Below are 11,012 nucleotides of genomic sequence, written 5' to 3'. Positions count from 1 at the left end.
GGTCCTGGGATCGAGCCCCGCGTCGGGCTCCCTGCTCCGCGGGGAGTCTGCTTCTCCCTCTCCCTCTGTGGGTACTCTCTCTCTCTCTCAAATAAATAAATAAATCTTTTAAAAAAAGAAACTAAATTAAAACCTTTAACATTTAAAAGTCATCACTCTCTCATAGTAGAACCATCCTTTTTTATTTAAATTTGAAGCATCTCAAGCTTAAGAATTTCAGGAATCTTTTTTCAGGAAGGCAGTTTTTACTGTGACCGCTTAATGCCCCAGAAGACCTTCTTCCAATTGAAATCATGTACAGTTGAAGTGGCCTGAATTCCCTGCCTTTTCCACTTGCTTTGCAAGCCTACCCTGAAAATAAATTATTTAGTCAACTTAAATATTAAATAATAAATAATAAACATTCTCACAAGGTGTCCCAGTTGCCTAGAAAAGGATCACACATATCAAAAAGAAAAATAGAGCTGAATGAAAACACTTCAGGCTAATCATCTCTACTCGATTTTTTAAAAATCAAATTTTGGGTTGTTCCACTTTGGGAACTCCATGGCAAGATTATATAACCTTACTTTCAAATAGTGCCTATCTATGCATTAAAAGACAGTAATATTAAATTGTTAATTTATACACACACACACACACACACACACAGGCTTTCAGTATGTTGGAAGTATTTTTCCCTGTTGAATGTAATTTCCAAGGAAAAATGTTGTTTGGTCATTCATCCCTAAGGTGAGTTATAGGGGAGGATCTCGTCTGTAGCCCAAGCTGTTACAGTGCAGAGGGTGGCAACTTCTTTACCCATAGTGAATAGTCCCTATTTATTAGCTCTTCATATTCCTTGAGGCGACCGATTTTTTTAAAGTTCTGAAATCTGCAAAAAAATTATTTTTTTCACTAGCTCTAAAATCCGAGCCTCAGGTTACTTGCATCGTGTTAATATCTTCTGTGTATTCTTCCACCCATATGATGAGATGGATAGCCACACTCTTGCTACTGTCACACACAGGAATGTCCCCTGAGCTGTAGTTTTGGCTTTTTCAATAAAGTTAAGTGGGGAAAAGGAATGCCTCATTTTTCTAATTTCAGGACAACTCTTAAAACTCTGGTTTTGGGGGGCGCCTGGCGGGCTCAGTCGGAAGAGCGTGAGACTCTTGATCTTGGGGTCGTGAGTTTGAGCCCCGCGTTGGGTGTAGAGATTACTAAAATAAATAAATAAATAAATAAATAAATAAATAAATAAATAAATAAAATTAACTTTAAAAAACCTCTAGCTTTGTTCCTAAAATAAACTTCCAGCTTATTTTCATTTTCTCAGGGAGTGTTCTGCTTTTCTGCTTTACGGCTGCAGGTGTGCATCAAACTGGACTAAGTACTTTAGGAGGATTATAAAGAAATGTGATACAACATTAATGCGGGAAAAGCACAGTCTTAAAGATAAAACATCCCTACATACAAGAAATGGCCCTGATTACAAAGCAAGTACAAGCAAAGACATGATAATGTGGTAGCAACTGTCTATAAGACTACCAAGGGGCTCCCTGTATACCTACTGAATCAGTGATTAAAGGGATCATCATAGGGGCGCCTGGGTGGCTCAGTCAGTTGAGTGTCCAACTCTTGATCTCAGCTCAGGTCTTGATCTCAGTGAGTTCAAACCCCTGTCGTGAGTTCAAGCCCCACGTTGGGCTCCACAACAGGTGTGGAGCCTACTTAAAAAGAAAGAAAAAAGAAAGGGATCCTCATAGGTGAGAGGAGCCAGTTACGAGTCTTGAGCTAAGTTTTGAAGGAAAGGAGAGGATATTAGTTGGTCAAGAATAGTTTGGAGATCGAATAGGTCTAAGGATAGGTTGCAGGTTGAAGGGTCATATGCAGTGTCGCAAAGATGGAAGCAAGCAAAAAGTGGGATAGAGTAAGAAGACTGGCTTTCACACATCAATTTGACAACTGTTGGGACCTCTGGACACAGTGGAAAGTAAAGCAGATAAGTTCCTTGCCCTCATGGAGCTTACGTTCTAGAAGGTTGAGAGTCAATAAAAAAGTAATCTGCAAGTCAGGTAATTATAAATTGTAATGGCATGAGGGGAACAAACAGGGTGCTTTATCAGAGAATTAGGTGGGAGTGAGGGAAATTTTTTTTTTAAAAGATTTTATTTATTTGACAGAGAGAGACACAGCGAGAGGGGGAACACAGGCAGGGAGAGTGGAAGAGGGAGAAGCAGGTTTCCCGCTGAGCAGGGAGCCCGATGCGGGGCTCGATCCCAGGACCCCGGGATCATGACCTGAGCCGAAGGCAGACGCTTAACGACTGAGCCACCGAGGCGCCCCTGAGGGAAATATTTTAAGTGCTCTGAGAGGTGATATTTGAGATGAGACCTGAAAGATGACAATGAGCCAACCGTGCAAAGAGCTAGGGAGAAGAGCATTCTGGCAGAGGGAACAGAGGTGCAAAAGTGTGTGTGAGAGATGAGGCTGGACAGAGGGCCAGATCATATGTCACTGTTGGCGCCATAATAAGAAGTTAGATTTGGGGGCACCTGGGTGACTCAGTGGGTTAAGCGTCTGCCTTCGGCTCAGGTCATGATCCCAGGGTCCTGGGATCGAGCCCCGCATGGGGCTCCCTGCTCGGCGGGAAGTCTGTTTCTCCCTCTCTTTCTGCCCCTCCCCACCCCACTTGTTCTCTCTCCCAAATAGATAAATAAAATCTTTTTAAAAATGAAATGATGCCTTAGATTTGAATGGTAGCACTAAAGCTGGAGAGGAGAGAGTATTCAGACATATTTTGGAGTTGAACTCAGCAGGACTTGAGGAGCAATTGAATGTAGCAAATAAAAGGAAGCAATTAAAGATGGCACCTAGGTTTTCGGCTTTTGATTTGATTGACAAGGTGGATAATGTTGCCATGTGACAAGGTAGGGTAGATTTTTGGTGGGGAAGGAATTAAAAGTTCTCTTTTGGACATGTTAGATTTGAAATGCCCATGAAACATCCAAGTAGAGAAGTCAAGCAGACAGTTGTCCAAACCTGGGGTGAGAGAATGATGATCCCTGCCTCAAGGGTATCCACATCCTTATCTCTGGAACCTGTGACTATTTACCTCACATGGCAAAAGGGACTTTGCAGATGTGATTAAGGTTTAAGGACATTGAGATGGAGAGATGATCATGGTTTATCTAGGTGTGCCCAATCTAATCACATGAGTCCTTAACCATGGAAGAGGGAGGTAGTGAAGAGCGGGTCGGAGAGACTCAAGGATGGAACAAGAGGCAGAAGAAATGGGGCATGAGAAGGACTTGACTCATTGCTGCTAACTTTGAAGACAAAGGTGCCCATGAGCCAAGGTGTAGGGTGGCCTCTAGAAGCTGAGAATAACCCTGAGCTGACTGCCAGCAAGGAAAGAGGATTCCAGTCTTACAACCACAAGGAGTTGAATTCAGCCAACAACCTGAATGAGCCAGGAAATGGGCAGTCCCCCAGGGCCTCCAGAAAGGGCCACAGTCCTGCTAGAGCCCTTGGTTTTAGCCCAGTGAGTACGATGTCAGAGTTCTGACCTACAGAACTGTAAGATAATAAATTTGTGTTGCTTACGCCACTGAGTTTGTGGTGATTTTTTACAGCTACAATAGGAAAGTAATACACCAGAACACTATTAATAATTATGTCAGAATAATAACGTATAACCCAGGACCGTCCTGGGCAAACCTGGACAAGTCTGGATGGAGTTCAGGGGAGAGTGGTGGCCGGAGATCGGAATCTGGGTGTTATCAGCAAAGAGATGGCTTTTAAAGCCAAGAGACTGAAAGACACCACCAAAGGAGTGGATGGGAAGAAACTCTTGGGGGAGGGGATGCAACATGAAATGACAAGGAAGAGCTGGTGGCTAAGACCTCACGATGTGAAGGAACTAGAACTCTTGTACTCTGCTGTTGGGGATGTGAAATGCTACAATCATTTGGGAAAACAGTCTGACAATTCCACTTCTAGGTATATACCTCAAGAGAAATGAAAACGGGTCCACACAAAAACTTGTACACGAATGTTTATAGCAGCATCATGCATGATAGGCAAAAGGTGGAAACGACCCAAATGTCTATCCACTGATGAATGGATAAACAAAATGTGGTGTATCCATGCAGTCAAATACTACTTCGCAATAGAAAGGCACTGGCTACTAAATCACAAAAAAGCACAGATGAATCCCAAAAGTATATATATACATAGATATTGATATATTGATTTATATACATACATCAAGTGAGAGAAGGCAGAACCCCCCAAAAAGGGGTACATACTGTATGATTCTATTTCTTCATTTTTTAGAGAGAGTGTATGCACGAGCAGGGTAGGGGGGCGTAGAGGGAGAGGGGGAGAGAGAGAGAATCATGCAGGCTCCACGCCCAGTGCAGAGCCTGACACGGGGCTTAGGCTTGATCTCACAACCCTGAGATCATGACCTGAGCCGAAATCAAGAGTCGGACACTTAACCGACTGAGCCACCAAGGCGCCCCAACCATTTATTCTTTTAAAGTTTATTTTGTTTAGTAATCTCTACAACCAATGTGGGGCTCAAACCCACAATCCTGAGATCAAGAGTCACATGCTCTTCCAACTGAACCAGCCAGGCTGCCCCTGTATGATTCCATTTTATATGCAATTCTAGGAAAATGGAAACTACAGTGACAGAAAGCAGATCAGTGGTTGTTTGGGGAAAGAGGGAGAATTTTTAGTGTGGTTATGGGAACATTCACTATCTTAATTGTAATGGTTTCATAGATGTACACATATGTAAAAAAACTGATCAAATTGTATACTCTAAATAAGTACAGTTTTATTGTATGACGATTACACCTCAATAAGATTGTTTTGCTTTTTTGTCTTAAGCAGCTGCCCCAGGGCTAGAATCCAGCAAATGCTTTCTAAGCCTGCCCAGAGTGGCTAGAAATTAAATCCTTGGGGGAGATGGGAGGGAAAAAGGCTTCGAATGCTAAGCTGAGGAGTTTAGGTTTGACCCACCAAGCAAAGAGGGAGGAATCACTTGTTTCTTGAGCAACACAAGGGATGTGATGAAAACTGGATATGGGGGTGCCTGGGTGGCTCAGTCGGTTAAGTGTCTGCCTTCGGCTCAGGTCATGATCCCAGGGTCCTGGAAGCAAACCCCACATCTGCATCAGGCTCTCTGCTCAGCGGGGAGCCTGCTTCTCCCCCTCCCCCTCCCCCCAACACTTGCTCTGCTCTCTCTTTCAAATAATCTTAAACAAAGAAAGAAAGAAAGAAAGAAAACTGGATGTGAGCAAGACTGTTCCAGAAGCTGAAGTAGTAATGAGAGGCTAGAGACAGGAAGATTGGTTGACAAACCATGAGCATTGTTTTCTCCTCAGTAACTGCACAGCAAACACCAGGGTCTCATCGCAGTCTTCCATATTGCAAATGCAAGCCAGGTCACAAAACCGAGAGTACTTTTTCTGGGTACCTCTTAGACACTCAAATCCTGCTTAAATTGTCTCTGATATGGTTACCAGATTATAGGTAGGGTCCTTGCCTGGGACTGAGAACTGGCTTACAGCCCTACTTAAGCAAAGTTGGAGTGATTTGTTCATTAAAACTCAGAGTTGGTCAACCTAAGTTAGTATTTTTCTTAGTATTTTTTTTAACCTTTTATTTTTTTTAATGTGAGCTCTATGCCCATTGTGGGGCTTGAACTCCCAAACCAGAGATCAAGAATCACAGGCTCTACCGACTAAGCCAGCCAGGCCCCCAGTGTTTTAATAAAATCTAACGTGTACTGAATGCTCACTATGTACCAGACTGTTTATGCATACATTATCTCATTTAATTGTCCCTACTTCCTTCCAATGAAGGAGAGTTGGAAGAAAGGCAGGCAGGGACAAAGGGCCCGGCCCTATAAAGATGACAAAAACCTGGCTGGGTGACAGGCGCATGAGGGTTAATCAGATTAAAACAACCCGCCAGCAAGCCATAAAAAACCCTAGACTCAGAAACTCCCGTGGTAACCCTCTCGGGTCCCCTCCCTCTTTGGGAGCTTTGTACTATCGCTCAATAAACATTGTTTTGCTGCCCACCGCTCTTCATCTGGTCTACCTCTTCATTCTTCGAAGCGGTGTGACCAAGAACTGCAGGCACCGAAGGAAAAGAAATCCTGTAACACTTCGAGATATAGGTACTATTATCATTACCATTTTACACCAGAAGAAATTATAAGTTTGGAGGGTTTAAGCAACTTACCCAAGGCCTGACAGCAAGTGGTAGAACCGGTGTTGGAACTCTAGCAGTGTGTCTCCAGAGCCCACCCTCTTGACCACTGGGCTAAATTACCTCCCTCTTCCTATTTTGTCCCAGATTCCCAAACTCAGATGCTCAAAGCCATTCAAACTTATAGAGAGACAAAGGATACATAAGATACATAGATAGGTACATGAATAAGAATAAGATACATAGAATCTTAGAATCAGAAGGGTGCAGAACTCTTCCCAATCGACACAACAATCTCCTCTACAGTGTCCCTAACAAGGGGTCATTCTGCCTCAACTCTTAACATCTCCAGCGGTGAGAAGTTCCCCACATCATAAAGCAAACCATTCCACCTTTACGTAGCTCATATTTTAGAAAGTCATCTCTTGTTCAGCTAAAGTTTACCTTCATGATACCAGCTGGTGTTGACTGTCCACACAGAATGTCTAATCGTCTTCTCCCTGACAGTCCTTCAATTATGAACACAGTTATTTTTTTAAGTTTATTTATTTATTTAAGTAATCTCTACACCCCACATGGGGCTCGAACTCATGACCCCGAGATCAAGACTTGCATGCTCCTCCCACTGAGCCAGCCAGGCACCCCACGAACACAGTTATGATGTCCCTCCTTGACGCAAAGCTCTTTCCCAGTATCTCTCATTCGAATATTCAGCCATTTCTCATACGACACAATTTACAGGCACTTCACTTTCCTAATGCCTTCTTTGAATATGTTATAGTTTGTTGATGTCCTCTAAAACATGGCATCCAGAAGTGAGCATGAATCTCTCTGGGCCGGCCAGCAGAGGCCCTGATCTGTTCACCACCATCCTCTTGGCCCAATTCAATACTCATCAGCAGTTTTTGGCATTGCCAACTCCCAGTCAACGAAGACCCTCAGTTCTTTATCACACACACTACCGTTAAGCTCTAATACCTCATCCTTAATTGTCCTGCAATTTTATATTTATACAATATTATACAATATTGTATAAATATAACATTAGAACCCTTTATTGTGGTCCATCCCATTTTATAAGCCTGGGTTTATTCTGGACTTTAGCCCTTCTGACTCAGTTCCTAGAGGTTTGTGATACTCTTTGGTCTTTGTCCTTCGAAGTCCAGCCCTCCTGTCATCTATATATGTACTTTTAAAATATGAGCTCTTCAGAGAATAATCTGTAAGGACACTTACATTTATCTCTCCCTTTGTAATTTCTCATTGGAATTTTTCTAAATTGTACAGGTTTGAATTTTATCTTTGGAACCTGTTGCCCTCTTGAGCTATCTTTCTCTTTCGGTATTTGGCCAGGGCATCTATTTATCTTTTCTCTGATCTTTTTGAATTCTACCTGCCCCCACCCCCAACACACACACACATTTCTTAACCTCTCTGACCATGCCCAGAATTCTTCTGCTTAACAGATCCAAATGGCATGGTCAGTGTCCCCAAGATTCTTGTCACTTTCACTTTGCTAACCAGATCTTTCTTATTTATTGTCAGGATTAAGCCCAGTTGAGCAATTTACCTCACTGAGTCTTTAGTCTTCTGAGAACTGCAATTATCAACAAGAGAGTTAAGAATGTATCCAATGTGGGGCGCCTGGGTGGCTCAGTTGGTTAAGCGACTGCCTTCGGCTCAGGTCATGGTCCCGGAGTCCTGGGATCGAGTCCTACGTCGGGGTCCTGGCTCGGCGGGGAGCCTGCTTCTCCCTCTGACCCTCTCCCCTCTCATGCTGTTTCTCTCTCTCTCTCTCTCTCTCTCAAATAAATAAATAACATCTTTAAAAAAAAAAAAGAATGTATCCAATGTGTTGCTATCAGAATAATGAGACTTACAGCAGGTATTCGGATGGTTTATGCCTCTGATCACCATCTCTCGCCTATGTGATGGCTTTATGAAGTATTATTCACAGCTGTTATCTAACCAGGCAGTTCCTTCTATACCTCCACGACCACGATCACTTTCATTTCTCCCTTTCATTTTCACTGAATGCTTTCCCCCCTCCAGCCAATTAATTACTGGTTATACCTTCTTGATATATTGTTACTACACTGCTGTCCTTCTACATGGTATCTCTCTGAAACAGGTTTCCCCTTCCTTTTCCAGACAGAAGTCCTACTCTACCAAGTTTGCACCATACCTATAAAATTGCATTTTCTTGCTTGTATTAACATTTTACATTCACTTTATTACCTATATTCTGGGTGTGTTGGTACATAGATAACTGAGGCCCAAGTATCATTTCTGACCTTCCTCCTAGTTTTTTCTTGAGAATTACTAGGCACTACCTTAGCTTTAGTTCCTCTTTCTTAATTATACATGTATTCTAAAAAGCTTCCAGAAACACAGTAGTTACTAACACAGAGCCCCCACTAATGCTTCACTGAAGGAATTTGTTTTTAATGAATTGACCAGCCATATATCACCACCAACATCATCATTATCATCATTAATATTAGTCTCTATTTTTCCTGGGCTCTTGTTCTTGGTTTCTTCTTCTCTTTTTTAATTTTTTTTATTTTTTTTAACTTTCAGACACAAAAATTTTGCACACACACACACACACAAAGTATAAAGAATTCCTAGGGGCACCTGGGTGGCTCAGTCGGTTAAGAGGATTCCTTTGGCTCAGGTCATGATCCCAGGATTCTGGGATCAAGCCCCACGTTGGGCTCCCTGCTCAGTGGGGAGTCTGCTTCTCCCTCTCCCTCTGCCTCTTGCTGCTCGCTCTCTGTCAAATAAACAAAATCTTTTTAAAAAAAAGAATTTCTAAATTTCCTTCACTCAACTTCTCCAAATGTTACCATCTTACATAACCATTGTAACTAAGAACAGTATTGGTGGACGACTGGTAACGAATCTACAGATACTCAAATTTCACCAATAGTACCATCAATTTCCTTTTTCTGGTCCAGGGTCCAGTCCAGGATCACACATTGCATTAAGCTGTCATTCTCCTTACTCTCCTTTAATTTGTGACAGTTCTTCAGTCTTTCTTTGTCTTTTATGACCTTGACACTTTACATCTATCTGACTCCTTGAAGCATACCTGTTCATAAGCAACTAAGAAAGCTCCCGCCCACAGTGGACTTAGCAAATACCAAATCATGGCATGGAGTTGCTTTTTGTATTTCATCTTCAATAAAACTACACTTAAGCACCCAAAGACTGAGAAGGGACAAATTCTACGTCATTATTTGATCATCTTTTTGCGGTGAGATGGAAATCTGACAGAACAGTACATGTGAAAGTGCTTGAAACAGCAAAAGAGTTTTGGAATAGAAAGCAGTAGGGACAAAGGGAGTAGCAGAGGTGGCCAGTGAAAGACAGAAAAGGGGTACCTAAGTGAAGGCAAGGGGTATCATAGAGTAATTAACATTTCAATAAAAATGCATTAACCAGGACATCAAGAGTTCAAACTGGAAAGGTTTTGAATTCTACTTTGAAATGCATTCTAAAAACCACCTCCATCTCAATAAAATGCTCCGCAGATTTTTGGTTTCGCTGTTAATTCTCTCACCAGTAAAGGTAAGAGGAGGGACTATCACTTCCAGAGAACATACTTCATCACTGAAACTCTACAGCAAGGTCATTTCTGTATCCGGCTGCATCACCGTTATAATCGACTCATGAGAAAGGGAGCGGCTTCTCATTAACATAAGTCAAGGGTCTCAGCCAGGATCAACAAAGCTGGGTTCCAGACTGCTCTTCTTTGAACGCTCTCCGTGTGTGCTCATCACTTCAGATTGCTAGGGTTCCCGGGAAGACTCACAAATTGCAAAGCATAATTAAATGAAGGACCTCACGACGCTGGAGGAACCCTAGAATTGGGCCCTTCAATGGGCAGATCTGGAGAAGGTGGGAGAGGGCAGGAAAGGAAAGTGAGGGATACACACCGTGTGTCTTCGGTGTGCTGGGCGACCTCCGGATCAGCAGCGGTTGCAGTTTACAACAGTATCATTTTTATAAACATTGTTGTGATTACTTAGACATATGATATGTGATTACACTCTCCGCTACTGTTCGGAACCTAAGAGTGCACTCAAGCTAGCAAGTAGGTTTTTAAGGACTTGTCTGGCAAATGCTTACCCACTGCAGGGATTAAGGGGCTCAGTAAGCACTTGTCCATTGACACAATAGCTGTCAATCAAATTCTATTGATTCCTCTAAAAGCTTCTGGAGTTCAGGAATCTACTCAATCCAAGAGCACTTTACTTGGCGTCCAAGGAGCTAAATGCCAACCTAGTTCACACAGCCTCTTAACCTTCCTGGTACGACCTCTTTATTTGGCTTCCGGCTAAAATAATGCCTCCACCCCCAGCCGAGTCCTTTGGCCTCTCCTCTGCCAATTCCCGGCAAGATCTTTGTTAAATCGTTTTTGCAAACCAGAGTCTGGGGCACGCTGACAGTGTCCCAACTCTGCTGTTCCCCCAGTTTCCTCTGGCTTCACCGGGGGAGCTCCAGAGCAGTGCCAGGTCTCGGGTGAAAAGAATGAGGCTCCTGCCCTAGCACAAAATTTAAGGGGCACCAAACAACTCAGCAATCAAATCAAATCAAATGATTTTTAGTGCACCATTTCTAAAAAGTCAAAAATAAGGCCAAGGGGCGCCTGGGTGGCTCAGTCGTTAAGCGTCTGCCTTCGGCTCAGGTCATGATCCCAGGGTCCTGGGATGGAGCCCCGCATCGGGCTCCCTGCTCAGCAGGAAGCCTGCTTCTCCCTCTCCCACTCCCCCTGCTTGTGTTCCCTCTCTCGCTGT

Source organism: Neomonachus schauinslandi, chromosome X (assembly GCF_002201575.2).
Source record: "Neomonachus schauinslandi chromosome X, ASM220157v2, whole genome shotgun sequence".
NCBI classification, from domain to species: Eukaryota; Metazoa; Chordata; class Mammalia; order Carnivora; family Phocidae; genus Neomonachus; species Neomonachus schauinslandi.
Note: the sequence above shows the minus strand (reverse complement) of the source record.